The sequence below is a fragment of the Sciurus carolinensis genome, unplaced genomic scaffold (genome assembly GCF_902686445.1).
Source record: "Sciurus carolinensis unplaced genomic scaffold, mSciCar1.2, whole genome shotgun sequence".
NCBI classification, from domain to species: Eukaryota; Metazoa; Chordata; class Mammalia; order Rodentia; family Sciuridae; genus Sciurus; species Sciurus carolinensis.
The window spans coordinates 2825932-2851910 of record NW_025920120.1 but is presented as its reverse complement, the minus strand read 5'-3'; the positions used below and the strand labels follow the sequence as shown (position 1 = coordinate 2851910).

Below are 25979 nucleotides of genomic sequence, written 5' to 3'. Positions count from 1 at the left end.
TTTAACTTAGAATCACATGAAATATTTTCTAACTGAGACAGTATTTTAGGTTACAAACTAAATCTTAGCAAATACAAAAAAAAATAGACTTAATACCTTGTGTTCTATCAGACCATAAAGGGCTGAATGTAGAAATCAATGATAATCTAAACAGAAATCATAATAACTACTGAATGTTAAATAATACACTTTTGAAGGATGAATAGATAACAGAAAAATTTAAGGGAAAATAAATTTGTTTTTAGAAGTAAATGAGAGTGGTGATACAACATATCAAAATTTCTAGAACACTATGAAGGCAGTTCTAAAACCAAAGATTATATCATTTAGTTCACACATTAAAAGAATAGAAAGATACCAAATAATCTAACATTACATCTCATGGCCCTAGAAAAAGAACAAACCAACGTCAAAATCATCACAAGATGTGAAATGATCTAAAACAGTCAAAATCAATGAAATCGAGAAAAAAAATTAAGATCAATTGACCAAAGTGTTTTTGAAAGGATAAATAAGGTTCATCAATCCTTAGGCAGACTACTAAAAGAAAGAGTGACAAACATTAAATTAATAAAATTTGAGATAATGAAGAAATATCACCAGAGATACTACTGAATTCCATAGGATCATCAGAAGTTATTTTGAAAATTTATACCCCAAAAGGCTAGAAAATCTTGAAGATATTGATAAATTCCAAGGGACATATGGCCTGTACATATTGAACCATAAGGAAATAGAAAACAGATCCATATCAAATAAAGAGATTCAGGTATCTATCAAAAGTCTGCCAAGAAAGAAAAGTCCAGGACTTGAAGGTTTCTCAGTGAGTTTTCCCAGACATTTAAAGAAGAACTAATTGCAATCCTCCTCAAATTATTCAATGAAGTAGAAAATGAGGAAACAGTACCTAACACATTCTATGAAGCCAGTATTACTCTGACTCTAAAACCGGGCTAAAAAAATAGAAAAATGCAAGAATGTTCAGAGAAAAAAATGTTTGGGTTATAAGAGCCTTAAACCAATTAGTGTTTTAATCACCTGATAGGATTAATTGGGTGGTAACTGAAGTCAGGTAAGGAGTAGCTGAAGGATGTGGGATATTGGGGAATGTCATTGGGATATATATTTTGTATCTGGTGAGTGAACTTTCTCTCTCTCTCTCTCTCTCTCTCTCTCTCTCTCTCTCTCTGTCCTAATAATCATGAGAGCAGCTTATCTTTTCTACACAATTCTTCCATGATGTTCTGCCTCACTTCAAGCTCCAAGGAATGGAGCCAGATTTCCATGGACTTATACCTCTGAAGCCATGATCCCTCAAGGAAACTTTTTGTCCTCTACAATTATTATGGTTGGGTCTTTTAATCACAGAATGAAAAATCAGACTAATCAGAAAGAAAACTACAGACCAATATCCTTGATGAATATAGATACAAAATTTCTTAATAAAATACTGGCAAACTGCACAGAAAAGCACATTAAAAGATCAAATGCATCACAATCAAGTGGGATTAATCCCAGGGGTTCAATGTTGGTTCAACATATGGAAATCAGTAAATGTAATACAACACATAAATGAATATCAGGGTAAGAATCATTTGATTATTTCAAGAGATATAGAAAAAGCACTTGAAAAAGTAGAACACACATTTTTAATATACTAGAGAAACTAGGGATAGAAGAAAATTACTTACACATTGCAAAGGTTATATATGATAAACCTAAGGCAGGCATTCTACAAAAGGAGAGGAATTGAAAGCATTTTCTCTAAAAACAGAAAAGCAAGCATGTCCACTTTTCCCAGTATTATTCAACATAGTCCCTGAAATTTCAGTCAGACCAATTAGGCAAAAGTAGAAAATTAAATATATATAGAAAATAAACATTTCCAATTATTTCTGTTTGCTGACTACATAATCCTAAATTTAGAAGAACCAACAAAATACAACAGAAAACTTTTAGAATACATAAATAAATTCAGGAAAATAGCAGGATGCAATGTCAACACCCATAAATCTGTGACATTCTTATCTACAATGATTAATTGCGGGAGCATCCAGAATTCCATCCAGGGACCCCGGCAAGTGGTGCCCAACGTGGGGCACTCTGGTAAACCCCCCATTTATTAATATTAATTTCTTTCCTTTTTGAGACAGCTAGGATCCTACCTGGGGTGCCGCGGACCCCTCGGTAGAGAAGGCCGAGAAAGGATAGGCAGGGATAGACAGAACAGCTACCATGGGAGGTAGTGAAAGCAAAGAAAGAGCACTATTTATTGATATTGCTAGGCATTATTAACTAAAAGAGGAACACATGTAGGAACAGCTCAATTAAAAAGATTTTTTCATTTTGTGCAAGAATGTGCCCCTTGGTTTCCTGAACAGGGTACTTTAGATGTTAAAACCTGGAAAAAGGTAGGCAATGCTATGCATGCACATCATAGATTATATGGCAATGAAAGAGCCCCTGCCAAGGCTTTTGCATTGTGGAATCTTTTTAGGGACTGTTTAGACCCTAGACATGAAAGTGAGCAGCTAAGTAAAAGGGTAAGATCACCAGACAAATGTCAGAAAAGGAGCCTTTGTTGACAGTCTTCGGTTAAAAAATATACAGAGGAAACTCAGAGTGAAAGTGAAAGTGAATCAGATGATGATGAAGATGGCAAAAAGGATAAAGGTCTACCTGATCAGCTCTCCCTGTCTGATGAGGAGGACTTGGAAGAAGCCGCTTTCAGATATCATAATGAGGATCCACCTTTGGTGGCTCCTGTTGTGCCGGCCCTTCCTAAACCCCCAGATAAAATAAAAAGGAAAGTCCAAAAGGTAGGATTTCTAGGTGCTGTTAGTGAGGCACAAAAACAGGGAGATGTTAGTATTTGTTGCCCTATAGTATGGGCTATAGATGAGGGAGGAGAGCCTCATTGGGAGTCTCTCTCTCTCTTTTAAAATGTTAAAAGAACTAAAAGCAGCTGTAAAAGATTTAGGACCTACTTCCTCTTATACTCTGTAGCTAGTGGAGAATGCCCTTCTCCTGTGGCTATACCTAAAGGCTATCATATTATAGTCATTGATTTACAAGATTGCTTCTTTACTATTCCTTTAGCTAAACTAGATAGATGGTGTTTTGCTTTTAGTTTACCATTACCATTAACATTAAATGATTTTCAAAAATTATTGGGAGATATAAATTGGATTAGACCTTATTTCAAACTCTCAACTAATGATTTAAAACCTTTGTTTAAATACTAAAGGGTGATTCAGATCCTAACTCAAGTAGAATATTAACTAAAGGAGAACAAGCCTTACAAGTTGTTAAAACTGCAATTCAAAAACATTACTTGCAACAAGTTAATTATAACTTGCCTTGGGTTTTTATTATGCTAAAAATGAAACATACTCCAACAGGTTGTTTATGGCAAAATGATCCACTTGACTGGATACACTTACCAGTATCAGGAAATAAAATATTAATGTCTTATCCTACTATGGTAGCTTCATTGGTATTAAAGGCCAGATTTAGAAGTAAAGAATTGTTTGCTTGTGAAATGCATGAAGTATTTATTCCTTACACAAGAGAACAATTTGTCCCAAACAAACCCAGATACTACATCAATAAAACCCAATGACAGCACAGCAGAAGAAATGTCAGAAAGGGAGTTCAGAATGTACATAATTAAAACAATCAGGGAAGGAAATGAGGAGATGAAAGAGCAAATGCAGGCATTGAAGGAAGAGATAAAAGAGCAAATTCAGGTATTAAATGCTCTCACCAATCAACAGTTAAAGAGCAAATATGGGAAGAAGAGATCATTTCAAAAAAGAGTTAGAGATACTGAAAAAAAAAACAGAAATCCTTGAAATGGAGGAAACAATAAACCAATTTAAAAACTCCATAGAAAGCATAAACAATAGGATAGAACACCTGGAATACAGAACCTCAGACATTAAAGACAAAATATTTAATCTTGAAAACAAAGTTGACCAAACAGATAAGATGGTAAGAAATCATGAACAGAATCCACAAGAATTATGGGATATCATGAAAAGGCCAAATTTAAGAATTACTGGGATTGATGAAGGCTTAGAGAAACAAACCAAAGGAGTGAACAATCTGTTCAATGAAGTAATATCAGAAAATTTCCCAAATCTGAAGAATGAAATGGAAAACCAAGTACAAGAGGCTTATAGGACTCCAAATACACAAAATTGCAACAGACCCACACCAAGGCACATTATTATGAAAATACCTAAAAAACAAAATAAAGACAGAATTTTAAAGTCCATGAGAGAAAAGAATCAAATTACATTCAGAGGGAAACCAATAGGAATATCAGCAGAATTTTCAATCCAAACCCTAAAAGCTAGAAGGGTCTGAAACAACATCTACCAACTAGAAGGGCCTGAAACTACATTTACCATACACTAAAGAAAATAGTTGCCAACCAAGAATCTTACACCCAGCAAAACTTACTTCAAGATTTGATGATGAAATAAGATCCTTCCATGATAAACAAAAGCTAAAGGATTTTACAAAATGAAAGCCGGCATTACAGAATATTCTCAGCAAAATATTCCATGAATAAGAGATGAAAAACAATGATGCAAATCAGGAATGGGAGGAAGTAGCCTAAAGGAATAGCCAAATAAAGGAGAAATCAAATCATGTCAAAAAACAAAAATGAGTCAAATGACTGGGAATACAAATCATATCACAATAATACTCCTGAATGTTATTGGCCTGAACTCATCAATCATAAGACATAGACCGGCATATTGGATTAAAAAGAAAAATCCATCAATATGCTGCCTGCAAGAGACTCATCTCATAGAAAGAGATACCCACAGACTAAAGGTGAAAGGATGGGAAAAAACATACCATGCACATGGACACAGCAAAAAGCTGGAGTATGCATCCTCATTTCAGATAGTGTGGACTTCAAGCCAAAACTAATCAGAAGGGATAAAGAAGGACATTATATACTGCTTAAGGGAAGCATAAATCAGCAAGACATAACAATCATAAATATCTATGCCCCAAACATTGACTCATCCATGTATGTCAAACAAATCCTTCTCAATTCCAGAAATCAAATACACCACAACACAAGAATACTAGGCGATTTTAACACACCTGTCTCACCACTGGATAGATCTTCCAAACAAAAACTGAATAAAGAAACCATATATCTTAATAACACAATCAACAATTTAGATTTAACAGATCTATATAGAATATACCATCCAACAAAGAACGAATACACTTTCTTCTCAACAGCACATGGATCCTTCTCTAAAATAGACCATATTTTATGCCACAAAGCTACTGTTAGCAAATACAAGAAGATAGATACTACCTTGTACTCTATCAGATCATAATGGATTGAAATTAGAAATAACTGACAAAATAAAAAATAAAATCTTCTCCAATACCTGGAGATTAAATAATACACTATTATATGATGAATGGATAACAGAAGACATCAGGAGGGAAATAAAAAATTCTTAGAAGTAAACGAGAACAAAGACACATCATATCAAATCTCTGGGACACTATGAAAGCAGTACTTAGAGGAAGATTTATTTCATGGGGAACATTCAACAATAGAGGTAGAAATCAACAAATAAATGACTTAACACTACAGCTCAAAGCCCTAGAAAAAGAAGAGCAGACCAACACCAAAAGTAGTAGAAGATAGGAAACAGTTAAAATCAGAGCCAAAATCAACGAAATTGAAACAAAAGAAACAATCAGAAAAATTAACGAAATAAATAGTTGGTTCTTTGAAAAAATAAACAAAATTGATAAAACCTTAGCCACACTAACAAAGAGAAAGAGAGAGAAATCTCAAATCACTAAAATTCAGGATGAACAAGGAAATATCACAACAGACATGAGTGAAATACAAAACATAATTAGAAGCTATTTTGAAAATCTATACTCCAAGAAAACAGAAAACCTCGAAGAAATCAACAAGTTTCTAGAGACATATGAATTACCTAAACTGAACGAGGAGGATATACACAGCTTAAATAAATCAATTTCAAACAATGAAATAGAAGAGGTCATCAAAAATCCACCAACAAAAAAAGTCCAGGAACAGATTGGTTGTCAGCCAAGTTCTACAAAATCTTTAAAGAAGAGCTCATTGCAATACTCCTCAAAGTATTCCATGAAGTAGAAGAGGAGGGAACCCTCCTAAACTCATTCTATGAAGCCAATTACACCCTGATACCTAAACCAGACAGAGACACATCGAGGAAAGAAAATTTCAGACCAATATCCTTAATGAACATCAATGCAAAAATTCTCAACAAAATTTTAGCAAATCGCATACAAAAGCATATTAAAAAGATAATGCACCAAGATCAAGTGTGTTTTATCCCAGGGATGCAAGGTTGGTTCAACATCTGGAAATCAATACATGTCATTCACCATATCAACAGACTTAAAGTTAAGAATCACATGATTATTTCAATAGATGCAGAAAAAGTATTTGATGAATTACAGCATCTCTACATGCTCAAAACACTAGAAAAAATTGGAGTAGTGGGAACATTCCTTAACATTGTAAAGGCCATCTACAATAAGCCCATGGCCAATGTTATTCTAAATGGTGAAAAACTGAAAGCATTCCCGCTAAAAACTGGAACAAGGCAGGGATGCCCTCTTTCACCACTTCTATTCAACATCGTCCTTGAAACTCTAGCCAGAGCAATTAGACAAACCAAAGAAATTAAAGGGATATGAACTGGAAAAGAACTCAAACTATCCCTGTTCGCTGATGACATGATTATATATTTAGAGGAACCTGGAAATTCCACCATAAAACTTTTAGAATTCATAAGTGAATTCAGTAAAGTAGATGTTGTACTTATTCAGTAAAGATCTTGTAACCTTACAAGATCAATGCTCATAAATCCAATGCATTTTTATACATAAGTGATGAATCTTCAGAAAGAGAAATTAGGAAAACTACCCCATTCACAATAGCCTTGAAAAAATAAAATACTTGGGAATCAATCTCACAAAAGAGGTGAAAGACCTCTACAATGAGAACTACAGAACACTAAAGAAAGAAATTAAAGAAAATCTTAGAAGATGGAAAGATCTCCCATATTCTTGGATAGAGAGAATTAATATTGTCAAAATGGCCATACTACCTAAAGTGCTATACAGATTCAATGCAATTCCAATTAAAATACCAATGATGTACCTTACAGAAATAGAGCAAGCAATTATGAAATTCATCTGGAAGAATTAAAAACCCAGAATAGCTAAAGCAATCCTCAGTAGAATGAGTGAAGCAGGGGGTATCGCAATACAAGATCTTCAACTCTATTACAAAGCAATAGTAACAAAAGCGGCATGGTAATGGTACCAAAATAGACAGGTAGATCAATGGTACAGAATAGAGGACATGGACACAAACCCAAATGAATACAATTTTCTCATACTAGAAAAAGGGGCCAAAATTATGCTATGGAGAAAAGATAGCCTCTTCAACAAATTGTGCTGGGAAAACTGGAAAACCATATGCAACAAAATGAAATTAAACCCCTATCTCTCACCCTGCACAAAACTCAACTCAAAATGCATCAAGTACTTCAGAATCAGACCAGAGACCCTGCATCTTATAGAAGAAACAATATGTCCAAATCTTCAACTTGTTGGCTTATGATCAGATGTTCTTAACAGGACTCCCATAGCACAAGAAATAAAAGCAAGAATCAACAACTGGGATAGATTCAAACTAAAAAGTTTTTTTCTCAGCAAGGAAACTATCAGTAATGTGAAGAGAGAGCCTACAGAGTGGGAGAATATCTTTGCCACTCATACTTCAGATAGAGTGCTAATTTCCAGAATCTATAAAGAACTCAAAAAACTCTACACCAAGAATAAAAATAATCCAATCAACAAATGGGCTAAGGAAATGAACAGACACTTCACAGAAGAAGATGTACAAGCAATCAACAGATATATGAAAAAATTGTTCAACATCTCTAGTAATAAGAGAAATGCAAATCAAAACTACCCTAAGATTCCATCTCACCACAATTAGAATGGCAATTATCAAGAACACAAGCAACAATAGGTGTTGGCAAGGATGTGGGGAAAAAGGTACACTCATACACTGCTGGTGGGGCTGCAAATTAGTGCAGCCACTCTGGAAAGCAGTATGGAGATTCCTCAGAAAGCTTGGAATGGAACCACCATTTGACCTAGCTATCCCACTCCTTGGCCTATACCCAAAGGACTTAAAATCAGCATACTACAGAGATACAGTCACATCAATGTTCATTGCTGCTCAATTCACCATAGCCAGATTGTGGAACCAACCTAGATGCCCTTCAATTGATGAATGGATAAAGAAACTGTGGCATATATATACAATGGAATATTACTCCACCATAAAGAATGATAAAATTATGGCATTTGCAGGCAAATGGATGAAATTGGAGTATATCATTCTAAGTGAGATAAGCCAATCTCAAAAATCTAAAGGATGAATGATCTTGCTGATAAGTGGATGAGGACATATAATGGGGGTTGGGAGGGGAAAGGGTTAGGTTTAGAGTTAGGTTTAGGGATAGGGTTAAGGAGGGTGGTAAGAATGGAGGAAGAAGGACTGTATAGAGGGAAAGAGGGGTTTGAGCGGTGGGAGGAAGGGAATAAATAACAGAATGAATCAAACAACATTACCCTATGTACATTTATGATTACACAAATGGTATTCCTTGACTTCATGTACAAATAGAGAAACAACATGTATCCCTTTTGTTTACAATAAAAAAAATAAAATAAAAAAATTTGAAATTTCCACTCCTAATTTTGTTACCTTTTCAGAGCAAGATATAATTTTTTAGACGATCATGTTCACAATTTTGTATGGTTGGCAAAACCATACACTTACATGATGAATGAGAATATCTTACATTTTTAAAATAAGAATTTACTTACCTTTCCAAACTTTTCCAATTTTATGTAAGTTTCCATTCTCCCAAGCCCAATTTCTGACTGAAATTAAAAACTATGATAAATTGATTATTTATTCTTAAAATTTCTCTTCCTCAACTTCTAAAACTCTCCAATTCTACAGTGTTTATGAATATAGACAGTTGGTTACAGTCAAATTGTTCAACATCTATCAAGTTTTAAAAGCATCAGTATTCATAATTGAAATAGTCAATGTACCTTACATATGGATTGGATCATGGTCTGTAGTGAATGCCTTGTTTTATTTTAAGACCCCAAATTTTAAAATACCACAGACTTTGTTTTAAGATACTACATAATCTTGTAAAAATTACTATTTGATTTTTCTTTTTACTAAATCACAAAATAATTTTCTGACCAATCTTTGAATTTCTATGGAGACTTGAAACCAACAAGATGCTATTTATTTCAGGTTCTCCAATCAAAATACAATTAAAAAGAAAACCAATTTACATTCTACTGTAGATCAGGAAACATGAAAACACAAAACCAGTAATGTAAGTCTCATTTTTCCCTCCTTAAAAGCTTTAAAAGTGAGTTCCCAAACCCTTTCTTTTAAACCTTAAACTCACAGTTGATTTTGTATTGAGACAATAAATGGGGTAGGTGGAATATATCAAAATATGTTACAGAAACCCAATATACCCAATGTATATTTCAAAAGAAAATTTTAAATGATAAACAACCTTAACACCAAAGATTTGGAAAAACAATGCAAACAGGTGGAAAATAGGAACTGAGAGAACAAAATTTTAAAAAAAGTAAACAGAAGCCAAGAATAAGAATTTTCTTAAAAAATGTTTTCTAGAATCCCTTTGCAATAGAAGATACAATAATAATCTAAAAAAATCACTTCTTGCATAGATGATGCTAATGTCCTTAAATAAAAAGCTAGTTAAAGGAAATAATGAATAACTTCAGTTTTCAAAGGTATATAAATCATATTAAATTATTAAAATATTGCATTGTACTCCAATCCTAGAGAATCAAACATGCAATTTTTCTGAAGCTGTCAAATAAAATAAAACTGATACTTAGTGGTTAGACTTGGCATCACTTCCCACTTTAGATAAAACAATAAACTTTCCAAATTTGAATGACCAAAAGTAGAAGTATCACAAAGGAATTCTTTTTATCCTTTTGTTACAATGACATACACCAAGTTAAAATGATGTAGAAAACTGCAGGTTCAACTAAAAAGTGCTTAATTCAATTTTGATATACTAAAACTCTAGTCATAGGCAGTATATTACTACATGACTGAAGAAGAGATTTTTGTTTTTTTGTTACCTTTTTTCTTTATGTATATGATGTTTTTCATGAAAAACATTAAATTAGAGAAATGAAGTTTTAGAACCATCATATACTACCTACCCAGGTACTGTCTTGTATGTAACTGTTTACTAAGTTCTTGCTTTCTGCTAATAGCTGTGCAGAATAATGAAGCCAAACCACAAGATACAACACTTTCCAGAAACAAATGAATTTTTTTTTACTTCATTATGTATAATGAGGCCAACAACCCACTCTCTGGTACATGACAGTCTGATTCCAATAATTTTTTTACTTTTTATATAAAGTGAGGTTTACAGGGTTAACAAAACTATGATAAAATGACATTATTTTCTTATACCTATCTGTGGAATTTAGATGTTTAAATTTCCAAACATGGAACTACTGCACTTTCAACTTGAATTTTAAGTTTTGGGTCATCTTTTACTGAGAGAAAATAACACTACTTTGAAAACACACATAAGCCAATATGAACAAAACAATGAGTATCCATGAAAAAATATATAAAGTCATTGTCTATAGCAATGAGAGTCCATGAGAAGACATGACTGTGACCTAGAAACCTTTTCTTCTCAGTAGTAGGAAAATTTTCTTATTCATTTGAGTATGTTATGTGAATATGAGAATGCCCTTAACATGAAGTACACATTGGTCTAGGGATGATCATGACAAAAACATTGGAGTTTGCTTTAAAGATTATGCAAGTGAGAAAAATAGATTACATAAGTATACTGACTATAAATTAATCATTTTAAAGGAGAAAATTTACTGTACAATGTAAGGAATGATTTGGAAAGGATACATGAAAAATTTAAGACTACAAATAATCACTCTTCAGAGAATAGAATTTAATGACATTAGAATATGCTGAAAATCTATTTTTTAAGAGTAACAGGTTGGCAAAAATTAACTGTATTTCAGTTAGTTGAGGGATTGTGAATGTTCCCAACACAAAGAAATAATGAATATTTAAGGTGATAGATATGCCAGTTACTCTCATCTGTTCAGCACACATATATACACGTATTGAAATGTCATTATATCCAGTAAATATACAAAATTATTTGCCAAGTAAAAATAAAATTATATATAAGGAAAACATAATTTAATTATCATACTGTAATTACAAAGTTAAATTTGAATAATCAGTCTCTAATATAAATACCACCACTGAATTCCACCCAAGCAAGAAAGTGGAGAATTCAAACAAAAGGTAGTTACATTAGTGAACTATCAGATCCTAATGCAAAGAATAAAGCATATTGCAATACCCATTCTAATAATTTCCAAGCTTAAGAATTTAAAGATCACACCTGAATAGTAATTATGATAATTAATAAATTTTTAAAAGGAATTTTTAGAAAAATTTGCTTGCATTTGTATTCATTTAATGTAAGATTAACAATAGTTAAAATCACTAGCTTATGTACATGCTCTCCAGTGTAAATTATTCAGAGGACAGAAGAAAAAACTCATTTATTTAACATTTATCAAGCACAATGTTAGGTGCTGAGCATATAGTGAAGAAGACAGACAAGATCCCTGCTTTCATGAGTTCAAAAATCTAGAGTGAGTTGCACCTTATTTTGAATATTTTAAAAATTTAAAAGTTGCATAAAAACAGAAATAATAGCTAAAAAATAAAATGAATGTTATATTTTAATATAATATAAAAACTTCCTTAATACTGCTTTCCAGACCAAAGGTGATCATTTTTCTGATATTTCATTGTTCTTAGAAAATCCTTCAGTTTTTCACAGCCTAAGGAAATTCCTATTCAGATAGTTCTACAGAAAAAGCATATGAACACTAAAATATAAATACAAAAGATGAATTACAACTTGTAATAGATCTTCCTATAATTCAGTGTACTTTTCAAGCAATAGCAAGTGCAATGAGAGACTTCTAGCTGACTTTGTTTCTAGCAACACAATTTATGCATCAGAGTCATGAAACTGGATTAATAAGCTGGAGATGCATTTCCAATTTAACTTTAGAATAAGTGAAGAATATGCTGAGATTCTACAGGTGCCACGTTAAAGGTGAGTATGTATTGAAAAACACTGTGGACAGCAGGAGGTTACTTCAAACATCCATTTCCCTCCCTGTGAAAATTGCTGAATTGCCCTATTTCACAGCAATGGATTTTGCTACTTGACATGTGGGGACAGAAAAGAGACTGAAAACCTCAATTCTACTGGCCATTATTTTACAAAAATTATCAGCATAAAAATGAGGAATCCACACAGTGGGAAGAAATAAGCACTTCTAATGTACCTTATTTTATATTTTAATATAATAACACAAATATTCATATATAGACTTTCATTCTATTGATGATACACATAAAAGTTTCATAAAACTTGTAATAGGTATGCTATTACTGGAAATGCAAAAAAACTCTGATGAATTCTGACTATCAGCATATAAGATTTCCCATTAGTTTAATATTCAACAGTGTTAAGAGAATACTTCATTTTTTATCAATTATGTATAAGTATTACATAGAACTTCCCAATCCAGTAACCAGTATCTTTAATATGAGATAAAATTACTAAATATAACATGGTATCCTGGATGGGATTCTGGGACATGAATGGTTGGTAGTAAAAAAAAGAAAACAAAAAACAACAAACAAAAAAAAAACAAACTAGTGAACTTTGAATGAAATGTGGAGTTTTGTAAATAGTAATGTACCGATATTGGTTCCTTAGTTGTACAAAACGTATTAAAGTAACATTATACTAATTATAGGAATAACTGTGTATATGGTAAAAATCACTGTATTTACTTTGTGATTTCTCTGCTAATCTAAAATTAAAAGTTTATTAAATATAAAGTCAGTGTGAAGGATGAATGTAAGAAAGGGAGACTCAATATAAAAAGAGTTTTATAGATATAATAGATATTCCAATAACCCTGAGAAGATGAGATGGGACAAAAGGGCAACATGATTGAAAAGTGTAGACAGGTTTTTATGATTGTTAATTGGAAAATGTGGAGTTTCAGGTTTACAACATTTGTTCTATTATGCAGAAGAGATCAACTCCTTGCTTAGAGTTAAACAGTGCAATATGCAAAACTGAGGGTCCACTTGAGGTTGATACCATGGATTTATAGATCCCATCACCCTTCCTTGCACTCCCTCCAGCAAAAAATGAATTCTAGGATTCATTTTCTTAATTCCCATCTAAGATGAAAGGTATGTTATCCACAGAAACTTGAACTCTTAATAATACATGTGAAGAATATTTGTTTTTACTGCTTACAATCTATTTCTAACCTTACCTTTGTTCTCCAAACATAAAGTCTAAGATTCAGATTGTATATTGAAAATAGAACTCACTGAGGAAATATATCTATTTTTAGAAACATAATGAATATGGCATCTATGTAATTCATGTAAACATGAATTCTTAGTGTTGTGAAAAATAGTTTTCTTTTCCCACCCCGTTTCCACTATCCCATTCATTTGCCTACTTCACACCTTCAAATATAAACCAAAGTAAAGATTTTTTCATTTTGAAGAATAAATTTTAATATATATTAAAAACAATCTGCTTAGTAAATGTAAATGATAACAAAAGAGATGTATGGATAGAAACCTAAATATAGTTGGCACGATTAATCTGAAACTAATAAGCCATTTCAAAATCAAAAAGCATGGGAAATAGATAGGAACAGACAATAGTAATAAAAGTTCTAATTATTAAGCATTCATAATAGGATTTCACATACACTGCAAGAGACAACTTTTTTTAAATGACAACTTTGAGAACTGCATTGTAAGGGTTGGGGATGTAGCTCATTGGTAGAGCACTTATTTAGTATGCTGGGAGGATGGATTTGATAATCCCCCCATAAAGCTATCACATGGTATTAAATTATTATTCACTCCTAATCAGAGCAAATGTAATTCAGAATTTATTTAAGTACAAATCTTTTAAAAAAATTGATAGCCAAAGAAAAATTTTGACAAGGAAATCAAGTGACAAAATATATTTTAAAATGTTTTAAGCATTGATGTGCAAAACTATGATAATCACAGGCATGCACCAAAATCAAGTTGGTTATGCTTTGTCAATGTGCTCAGAGTGTGTACAGAATAAAGTATTTATATGTTTCAGAATAAAGTAATTATATGCTTTAGAATATCTAGTCAAAACAGAAGTTTTTGTGAATAAAAAAATCCCATGATATAATATATGGAAAGGAAATAAATAGCTGTGAGAACCACAGAAGTCATCATCAATTGTTCCTTCCTCAGACACAAATTTTAACTGGGTACCAGGTTCTGTCTATCTTCTCTCAGATGACCTCTAGAGTCTGTGTTCTACTTTCTTTTTCCATGTGATGGCCACACCATACCTAATTTGGAATAAATTCCTAATTCATCTACATACTTCTTGTCTATCTCTCCCTTTAGTTCATTTTCTCTACTTTACCTGAAGCTATAATTTGAAAGAAAAATGTGATCATGTCAGCACTTGTTTAAATAAACACTTGTTATTACATGGGAGGTTCAGACTCCTTGAATGGATATCTCATGCTTTTTATACTCTGGTTCATCCTATCCTTTGAAATCCTATTTTAAAATAAGTTATTACATATCAAACCTTCTTATCTGTTACAATTTTCCTAACATAACATACACATTCCTATCTCTGAGTTTATTGTGAGAAATTTCATCTGCTTAGAGTGCTCTTTATTCATAGACTCATTTTCAAATTGACAAATTCCTAACCATCTTTCAAGGACGATCTCAAGTACTTCCTTCTCTGAAGACTTATGACTTGCCAACCACTTACTTTTTGCCCATTTTATTTATTACAACACTTTATATGTATCCCTAGTAGAGAATTCTAGTCATCCAAAAGACATAATATGCCATCACCTGAACTTATGTCAAAGATCAAAGTGCACCAGGAATAACTGTCCTTTCAATAACAACTGGTAGGACAATTGCTACATTCTAGAAGATGTTTGGAAAACATAAAGCTGACAAAGTTTCTTTATGTGGAATGTAAAGAATATCTTTAAATCCATAAAGAAAAGGTACAAAAAACAGTAGGAAATAGACAACATACTTGGGCAATTAATCTACAAAAGAAGATACCTAAATGACCAACAAACATATTTAAAACTGTTTAACTCAGACAATAAAATGCAAAATGAAATCACAATGAGACCACTATTTTACCAGAAAGTTAAAATTAAAAAAGAAAAAGACAGCCTAAAAAATGGGCAAGAAGACCTATTAGAAATATAATACATTGATGTTGGAAGTATAAATTAGTACAACTACTTTGGAAAACTTTTTATATTTTCTAGGAAGTCTGAATATATATATATATATATATATTCATATATAATATATTAATATTATATATATATACACAATACGATCCAATAATTCCACTCCTAGGTATGAAGTGTTACATATGTTAAGCAAAAAAAACCAAAAAACTCACAGATAATAGTACTATTATCAGCACTATCTGATAATAGTAAAAACTGAATAGAAGTAAAATGACCATTGACAGAATTGAAAAAGTGTAATACACTAAAAAAGTACAATATACTTATGCAGTAAAAGAACATGAAACAAAAACAATGAAGTATCACTACATGCAACAACATAGATAAAACTCACAAACTTAACACAGCAAAAGGAACCAACCACAAAAAATGCATGCTGTACACTTTCATACATATCAAGATACAAAGCATTTAGTACATATGTGTATATACATACATACAAACTGTTTAAATAATATACATTTCCATGTCTATGTAAATTTTTGAAAATATATTTCTATACTAAATTACACCAAGTTCAATGATTTAAATAAGAATAAGAAAAGAAGTATTAAGCATTTTAAAGATAACTAAGAATGTGTACTTATGAGAATAAGAAAGTTCCAGGTATTAAAACATACTATAAAATAATATGGTCAAAATAGTGTGATGAATGCAGATAAAACTAATCTTTGGTATAGAAGAGACAGGGATCATGTCTACAGATGAGGGGTATTAAATGAAATGAAAGGTAATAGAAGGGGCTTTCTGGGAGTTTTAAAATTTTATTCAACTACATACTACTCATACAGGTATGTTAACACTGTGGATACTCATTGAGTTGTAGGGTGGTGGTTTGGGGACTTCACTGGGTAATACATATACATTAACAAATGTTCATTATATCTAGTATAGTACATTTAAGAAGATATATGTGTGACATATTCTGCATATGTAGCATATATCAATAAAATTTACCAAAAATAAACTATAACATAGCTTGAATCACATTCCAATATGCATGCATGATAAGGATTCCAATAAACTCTTAAGAATGGAAAATGATAAAACCCAGAATGTTTACATAATATTAAGTTAAGGGCTGGTGTTTTAGCTCATTGACAGAGCTTGCCTAGCTTGTGCAAATTTTGGGGTTTAATTCCCATAACTGCCAAAAATTAAAAAAATTTGCATTAAGATAATAGAAAAAGCAGATCTGATGATGCAGGTAGGATACCAAAAACTTACTAACAAAGCTCTATGAGACCTACAGCTTAATGTTTAATGAAATGGTGGACTGTTGATTTTCTAATTTTCCAGATATCCATCAGGTAAACTGCAATCTGCAGGTAGGAATAACCATTTCTTTAAAACCTACGAAAAGAAAAATAATCAAAACAAAAAAGACAGGGCATTTGACTTTTGATTCATGTACCTTAGAGTATTTTTGTAGCAATAATTATTTGAAGTTAACTGCTGTTTAACAGTTATCTATATTCATTATATATAATATATTGAAGGCAAAATATTTACTACTGTAAGCAAAGTTATATAATGCAGTTTTACAGAAATGACATAAGACAAATTGGACTCAGTTATTTTGGGGTCATTCCATTAGTAAATTTATCTTGAATTTACTTTGAAATTATTACACAATATGGTAGGAACATGCAGATACAACATGTGATCAATATAAATAATTAGACAAGTAGATATTATTTTTTAAACACAACATATGAAAGAAAATTAAAATGTTTTCTTTTTGCTGTTAGTAGAAGTAAAAGTTGTTCCATTTGATTTCTGAAGCAAGAATTGGAGACAGGCAGTTAGTGTAGAAATAGGGAATCAGGTCAAATCAAGAAATGGAGGCCATAAAAGCCATGTGCCCCTGGAAGTTGGAGGCTGCCTCTGGGAGAAAGGAATGTCAGTGATCTCTGGAGCCCATTGATTACCATATTTACCTGCTGTTATCAAGGACTGCAAGGAAGGAGCTGCTAATTAATGTCCCCTGGGCCCTTGCCTGGTTGAATCATTTTGGCCCTCCCACTGCCCCATCTGTTTCTCACTTTTTACATCTCACCTGCGAAACCAGGCCTAGTCACTAGGCAGGAAGGAGAGATAAGGAGGAGAGAAGTGGAAAACAAAAGAGACCTTAACCTATAAAATATGTAGGGTGCACTCACTTCTTGGGACTTTAGAATATCAGCCGTGGCCCCTTCTCCCTCCAGGGAGAAGTCTGTATTATTACCTTTAAATAAAACCTGCTTAATATTCTTGACTTAGTATGCTTCTCTAGTGTTCATACTTCAACATTAGAGGAAGCAGGACTCATTGTCCATAAAAGGTGGTATCATAACTGTGGAATGTGAGCTGAGACAAACTTCAAGGAGAAACGTGCCTCTATCATCACATCAAGAAATGTAAATTCTATAAAAATAAATCATTTTATTATAAAATTATAAAAAACAAGAGATAAAAAAGTAACTGTGTAAATATTTGCTGAGAGATAAAAGACTTAAATACAGATATATACCATATTCCAAATGGTCAGACTAAACAATGCAACAATAGTGGTTATCACCATATTAATTTTAATATTTCATATAACCCAAATCAAATACCAAAATGATTTTTGCCAAAAACAATGAAATGCTTAAAACTCATCTGGAACAATAAACAAAAAATCTCCAAAAATATTCTTGAATAAGAGTACATGTTCTTCAAATTACCATGGGGTTATGTCCTGATAAACCAAATATAAGATGAAAATATCATTAAGTTGGAAATGCACTTAAATATACATAATTCACTGAATATCACAGTTTAGCAACAAAGAACACTATAGAGTACTGTAGTTTAGTCCTGTTGCTTCATGGCTAACGGAACTGTGATACAGCATCACAAAGCAGTATCATACTGCATATTGCCAGTCAGGGAAAATGTCAAAATTCAAAATATGAAGCATGGGTTCTTATAAATGTGTATTGATTTTTCAGCATTGTAAAGTTGAAATTATCAGTTAGGCCATGATTAATCAGAAGTAGATCATGTGTGTATGTGCAAAGGGAGGAATGAAAAAATAAATTGTTCTAGATACTAAAATGAATTAAACTAAAAGCATATATATATATATATATATATATATATATATATATATATATAAACTGTACCATGTAACCTCTGGAGGGAAAATATATAATTCAATGAAAGAATTATATGATCTACATATAGATCCAAATGCCAACATCTTTTATACCTGTGATAAAATCACATATATTATAAATAAAATTAAGAAAAATTTTATTATTTTGATATATCTATATAATTACAAAAATATCAACTTGACCTCAAGATTTGGAAGTGTTAATTTATTAGAGAGAACACTGATATTGTTTTCCTTAACTACTTAGAAACAATCTTTTAACAATAAAAATGTAATCTATCATTAGGACAGATACTCTAATCTTCATTGTCTACAGCTATAAGAAACAAACTTCTATTTTTAAAGATTTCACTTTTTGTAGAAAAATAATATACAGTACATACTGAAATGATAAATCATTATTTCTGTCTTCAAAGTTATAATATCCCATTGACAATAAAAGAAATATGTTGAAAAACATGGAGAAATGATTTACTATGTACAGTAGGGATTTCTAGGTGCCATGAACCACAAAGAAAATGGTACTGATACTTATGAAGCAAGGGAGAAAAAAGCAGGTGTCTATTTTATTTTTCTCTCTTAAAATCTGAATATGAAGTATCCAAATCAATCTCAAAGAGATATAATGGAAATCACATTTTCTGAAAAGTCTCTCTAGAATGATGTCAGTCTAGATTTCTGGAATTTAAAAGAAAATCACTTTTGCTCAACAGGGAACTAAAAATGAATATTCTGTATGTTGTATAATATAGAATTCTGTGATTAATGTGTACTTGCCTTGGAATAGTAATTAGGAAAAAGGAAATATTAAGAATACAAATCACTGATATAATTATAACAGCTCTCCTCATGAAAATTGTCAAATTTCTATATTCATTTAATATATATGTATACATATATGTGTGTGTGTGTTTATTTATATACAAAAACACACATATAAATGTATATTTATATATTTTTAAAGTGTTACCTCCACTGTCATATATCTATGTTTTTGATTTCTGAGACAAACACCTGTAGATGACTGGACTTCATCAGATGACTTCCCAGAAGCTTGCCCATTCTCAACATCTGATACCATTTTTAGATATTTTTGAATAATATCTGTTTTGGAAAATGAGACAATGTTTAACTTACTGAATATTTATTTTATTCTACTATGTAATTATCATTGCAGGTAAAATAATAGACAACCAACAAACAAATATCAGATCAAAACAGTCTTTTATAGTCAGGTGCATAGGTGTGCAGTTAAGAGATCAAAACATTAACTCAAATGTCTTCAAACAGGAAGTACTAAAAAATCCTTTTACACTCTTGGATAATGAAACATTATGAGAGAACTTGCATTCAAGACATTATCCAGAGTTAAATAAAAATTACAGCCTGGAAATACACATTTAAACTTTTAATGAATAATATTTACTTAAAAATAGTACTTTAAAAATTAAACTCAAGGTTTTATTATCAAATCAATATTAAAATTTACCTTATTTCTATTTCTATATTTTTGTCTTGGTAATTTAATACTAAAAATGTTCAATTCATATTCATAAGCAGTTGCAAATGTTAATGGAATCACTTCTATTATAAAGACATTCTGGAAAAATTTTATGTCGACATCTAGACAAAAAATTAACTTGGTAGCAAAAATGATTGTATTGGTGATTGATTCCTAATGTCTTAAAATTTGATATCAGATACATCTACAGTCACAATTTTTTTCTGTCACACGTAAAAATGTTAAAGAATTGAAACATGCCTTATATTTCTAGCAACATTTGAAAATTTTCCTATCTCAATCAAATGTAGATTGAAATATATTGCTTAAATAAGTAAAGGTGGTTGCAAAAAATGTATAGGAAATACTCCAGAAGCAAATTAACAAAGAGAGAACTGAACATCAAGAGCTCTTAAGCATAAACAGACTGCCCCTTTCTTGGTAGGGGTTGCTTATACTGGCAGGAAAGTGCTTGGGTTTAGGTGCACAGTGAGATAAAAGGTGAAGCCTTGGGTGTCTAAACTGCAACTGAGTCCTCGTAGAAACACCATCTCTTGCAAAATTATTACGAGGTAAGTTTGGTAGTATCAGACTATTAATAAAAACTTGAATGCCTCCTGACACAACAAAGTTATGTTATTAACAAACAAGTGTTATTCAAACACAACTGCTCATTGTAGTTTTGATCCCATTAAGAAAAATGAAAACAATGCAGGCTTATGTCAGAACTTTACTAATCTTTCAGGTGAGTAAGAGATTTCTTTGCTGTAGTAGATTTTGAGAACCAGAAGAACACCTACTTGCTCAATTTTTGTGCCATTCAGTACATAATAGCTAGAGATCCAGTAAATTTAAATTTCATCTCATTCCCTAACACTTTCAACATTGCTTTCTTAAATCTAGACCAAGAGTCCAGTACAAGAATAGATGTTTTAGTATGGTTCCTGAACTAAACATGTTTTTGTTTGTTTATTTTGTTTTGTTTTGTTTTTGCACTTTAAATGCTACTAATCAAAGAAAAGAATATGCAACAGAGACCATAGACCACAAAACCTAAAAATGTACTAACAAGTCCCTGGTTTAGACAATCAACAGTCAGTCAAGCCCTGACCTGTAGTGTTTTCTGATTTCCTTTGGCATGAAGTCTCCATTGCAGACTTCATGCTACAAACACAACACTGAATGTGTAACAATGGAAAGAATATGGAGTAGCACACTATTACATGGTTCTTTGTAATAAATATACCTCAGAAGTAACTCTTACCACATAGATAACAATAGTAAAAAGCACAAGAATAATCAGAAATAATTACTCTTGTATATTCACTACTTTTGCTTCTGAATTTATCTTAATTATAACTATATGATTAAAAATTAATAATAGAAATGTTTAACAGACAAAATTGCTGGAAATTTAAGAATCATCTTTCAGTGTGAACTGACTGCAGCATACCATTCTTTAACATCATACATACACAGGTAAAGGCTACATTTATTACCCACAGATAAAAACTGCATGAGTTCATATTTCCAAATTTTATGAAACACATCAGGAAATAATCTGCCATGGCAAGAAAGAATGCAAGCAGTACAAAAAATGCTCAGAAACTTCAGTAAATATAATTATCTAATAAAAGAATAAAATTATTCTGTTTAGCTGGGTGTGGTGGCACACACCTGTAATGCTGAGGCAGGAGGATGGTGAGTTCAAAGCCAGTCTCAGCAAAAGCAAGGCACTATGCAACTGAGTAAGACCCAGTCTCTAAATAAAATATAAAATAGGATGGGGATGTGGCTCAGTGGTTGATTGCCCCTGAGTTCAATCCCGGTAACCCAAAAAATTTCAAGAAATTTTGAATTGTGTTTAAAAATATAACATGTTGCAAAAGTCAAATCAATCATGAATTTTAAAAAAGAAACCATGAGGGCTGTCATTAAGGCTCAGTGGTAAAGTGTATGCCCAGAACATGTGAGGCACTTGTGTTCCCTCCTTAGCACCACATAAAAATAAATAAATAAAGACCTTGTGCCCATCTGCAAATAAAAAGTTTTTTGAAAATTTTGAAAATAGACACCACCAAAAATTATCAGGGAAATAGACATAAAATAAATAGAAACTTTCAGATATGTATTTTCCTGGGTATGTAAAAGGACATAATAATAAAAGAGTAACCTCTGAGGTGATAATCTAATTACTAGTCTATAGTGATTATTTCAAGCACTAATGAGGTATATGATCCTAAATTAAGCACCACCCTAAGCTTCCAATCATTTTGAAATTCTGCATGTCCTTCTTATGGGATTTGGTTCCATTCTGATGGACAGGTATTCAAATATTACTTTTCTGTAGTACCAAAAATACCCTCTCTAGAACCTTCTATCTTTCTGATGTCCTTCCTACTCTTAACTTGTTTTTTTAACTGGCAAAGAGAAATCAGATAATAAAGGCTGGCAGACTAAAACCTAAATACATGCATGTTCTACAATCAGAAAGTTAGATGAAATAGACAAATAATCAAATTACTAAATCTTCTTCCTTTTCTGGGCATTTCCATGATGGAGCCAGGACTTGCTCCAGTTTCACTGTGGGGTCTCAACAATGGGGGTTTCTTGAAAGAAACTGTTTACTGCTGGAGAAAGAAATGCATGCTGTGAGATGGTGGAGGCCTGCCAGTCTTCACCAAAGGCTCTGTGGTTCACAGTATTTGGAAATCATTCCATCACCAGCCCAAGATTCAGGATCACATGGGAAAGCAAAGCATAAAACTGAAGTTGTAACAGAGATCAGTACATATAAACTCATGTCTAGAACTATTCATACAAAGCAGTACAGTTAAAATAATTTCTTATGAAAAATATTTATAAAATTATTTTAATTTAGCTAATATCTATCCCTTTCTCATATAATAAAAAATTAGATAATCAAAAACTAATGTACTCATTTTATCCATTTTTTGACTTTAACTATCTCAAGATTATTTACATCAATTCTTTCATGAATTTACTACCTAGTATGTGCTTTATGATGAAGCATGCTATAGAATATAAAAGATATAATCCTTGCCTAAATGAACTTATATTCCTATTGAGAGACATCTAGAAAAGTGTGTAAATTAGTGAATTAAACAAAAAAAACTTAAGTATCAGTTATACAGAGACTTTGAAATTATTGTCCCAAATTTGATATTTTAATATAAATAATCTTTAAACAATCACAGGTGTATTACCAAGCAGAAACATTTCTAAAATATAATGCTTTAAAGTTATTTAGGACAGGTGCAGTGGTGCATAATCCCAGAGATTCATGAGACTGAGGAAGAAGAATTGCAAGTTCAAAGCCAACCACAGCAACCTGACTAGGCTCTAAGTAACTCAACAAACCCTGTTTTTAAATAAAATATAAAAAAGGATGAAGATGTGACTCAGTGTTTAAGTGCCCCTGGGTTCAATCCCTGGTAGCAAAAATAAAAGTTATTTAGTTATAAGTGGCAAATAATATGGACAAGACTTTGTAAACCTGTTTCAACTTTTTTGAGTATAACCCTAGGAACAGAAATGCTGCTTCAAATAATAATTTTATATTTAAATTTTAGGGGAAATGGTATGAATTAATTTTTGAAAAATTTAAAAGAATTAAACATTTAAAAAATCTGATGAGCTCAGAATTCTCTATTCTTGCAAGTACTTTAGATAAAATTCTACATTTTATTATAAAAATTTTTATTCTAACAATGAACCTAAAGTCGATAAGGAAAGAATGTGATGGAAGCAATTATTAGGCACTGACCAAAAAGATGCAGAATTTCTGTCAAAGCTATTAATAAAAGCAAGGGAATATGCAATATCATATTGTGGTAGTCCTTGCTACCTGCAATCTCTTCAATATTTATTAAGATGCTCCAAGTATTATATCAAGTAAGTCTATTGAAGAAGAAATTCAACAGTTTCTATTTTTTCTTCTTTACTACCTGTCAAAAGTCACTATTGTAAAAGGGAATGTTATTAAAGAAAACAATATATACTACTTGAAAACCATTACATGTTGTAAACATTTCACCAGATTGTAAACTAAGCATTTTTTAATAAATAATACAGAACTATTTCAGAAAATATGCAATTAGTTTAAAATATTAACTAGCTCTCAAAAAAGTAGGTTCATTTTCTTTGATTCATAGCTTTTTTAAAAAGAGGTATATCTTGTGGTCAAATACTCATTAAGTATATGTCCTGGGGTTAAGGTTGTGGCTCAGTGGTAGAGTACTTGCCTTGAATGTGTGAGGCACTGGGTTCAATTCTCAGAAGCACATATAAATTAATGTATAAAATAAATGTTAATAAGTAATCAAGTTTTTAAAAGCAAATGTCCTAGCCAAATGTTGTGGTACATGCTTACAATCTCAGAGGTTTGGGAGTCTGTGACAGAGGACTGTGAATTCAAGCCTGCCTCAGCAACTTAGTGAGGCCCTGAGCAACTTAGCAAGACCCTTTCTTAAAATAAAAAATACAAAGTGATGGGGTGGTTCTCAGTGTTGAAGCACCCTTGGGTTCAATTGCTAGTACCCCCCCCAAAATAAAGAAAAGAAAAAGTGTCCTAGTCAGGTACAGTGACTCATGCTACCTGGGTAATTGAAGTAGGAGGATCACCAAACCAAATCCAGCAATTTACCAAGACTGTTTCAAAATTAAAACTAAAAAGAACTAGGTATATGTCCAATGGTACAGTTGTTCTGGGTTCAATTCCCATTACCACCCCTTCTGCCACAAACATGTCCCATAAACCACCCATGAAGATGCATACTGTGCTTATTTTATTTCTGAATATCACTGGCAAACATAATGGCAAGGCTCTTCTACCTTAAAAATAAACACACTGAGCTGGGCATGCTAACAAGGATCACAAGTTCAAAGGTAGCCTTAACTATGTAGCAAGGTCCTAAGCAATTTAGCAAGACCCTAAACAAATTACCAAGACCCCATCTCAAAGTGTTAAAAAGGGCTAGAGATGTGACTCAGTGGTGAAGCACCATTGGGATCAAAAAACAAGGAAAAAATGCCCCCAAACACACTGAATTTAAGTAATACCAAGAATTCAATGGGTTTCTGAAAGAAAATTAGAACTTTGTTTCAGGTATCTAGCAGATATCATATTGCAAGAAAAATAGAAGACTATATAGTAAATTTGGGGATTTGATACAAAGGCAACTTTTCCCCTCCTTAGTGTAATTATATCCAAATTATTATTTCAAATTTCCTACTAGCCCATCTCTCCTGTCCCACACTAAACACAAAACAACAGCTCTCAGTGAAATCTCAGCAGAAGCTAGGAGGTCTGGGAAAATAGATACAATGTTGTAGACTTTGAAGCAAAGAAAACTAGTCTGTAAAGTATTTATTCTGCCAACATGATGGGTATCCTTGAGGAAATAACAACCCTTCAGAGAAAAGGAAATATGATATCTGAAGGCTTGGTAGACTAAATGATTTCCCTGGAGTTATCCAAACAAATGTTTCAGCATATCAAATCCCAACCCATGACTTCTGACTTAAAATGCAGATTCCTTTCCACTATGCCTTTTCCTCTCTCACAGCACAAACACCTACTTGCAAAGCAAGGGGTGAGGGTGATCATGTTTTACCTGCTGCCACAAATCTCTACAGCAGAATCTCTGTCACAGTGAGGGAAGGCTTGTCAGGTAATCTGTGTGTCATGACACACTGGCAGCCAGTCATGTT

At 32.1% G+C, this 25979-nt stretch overlaps 1 pseudogene; it reads right to left on the bottom strand.

Annotated features, from left to right (window-relative positions):
• Positions 1-25875, bottom strand: part of LOC124973742 (cyclin-dependent kinase 17-like) — a 127133-nt pseudogene extending 101258 nt beyond the window's left edge.
• Positions 25876-25979: the final 104 nt, after the last annotated feature.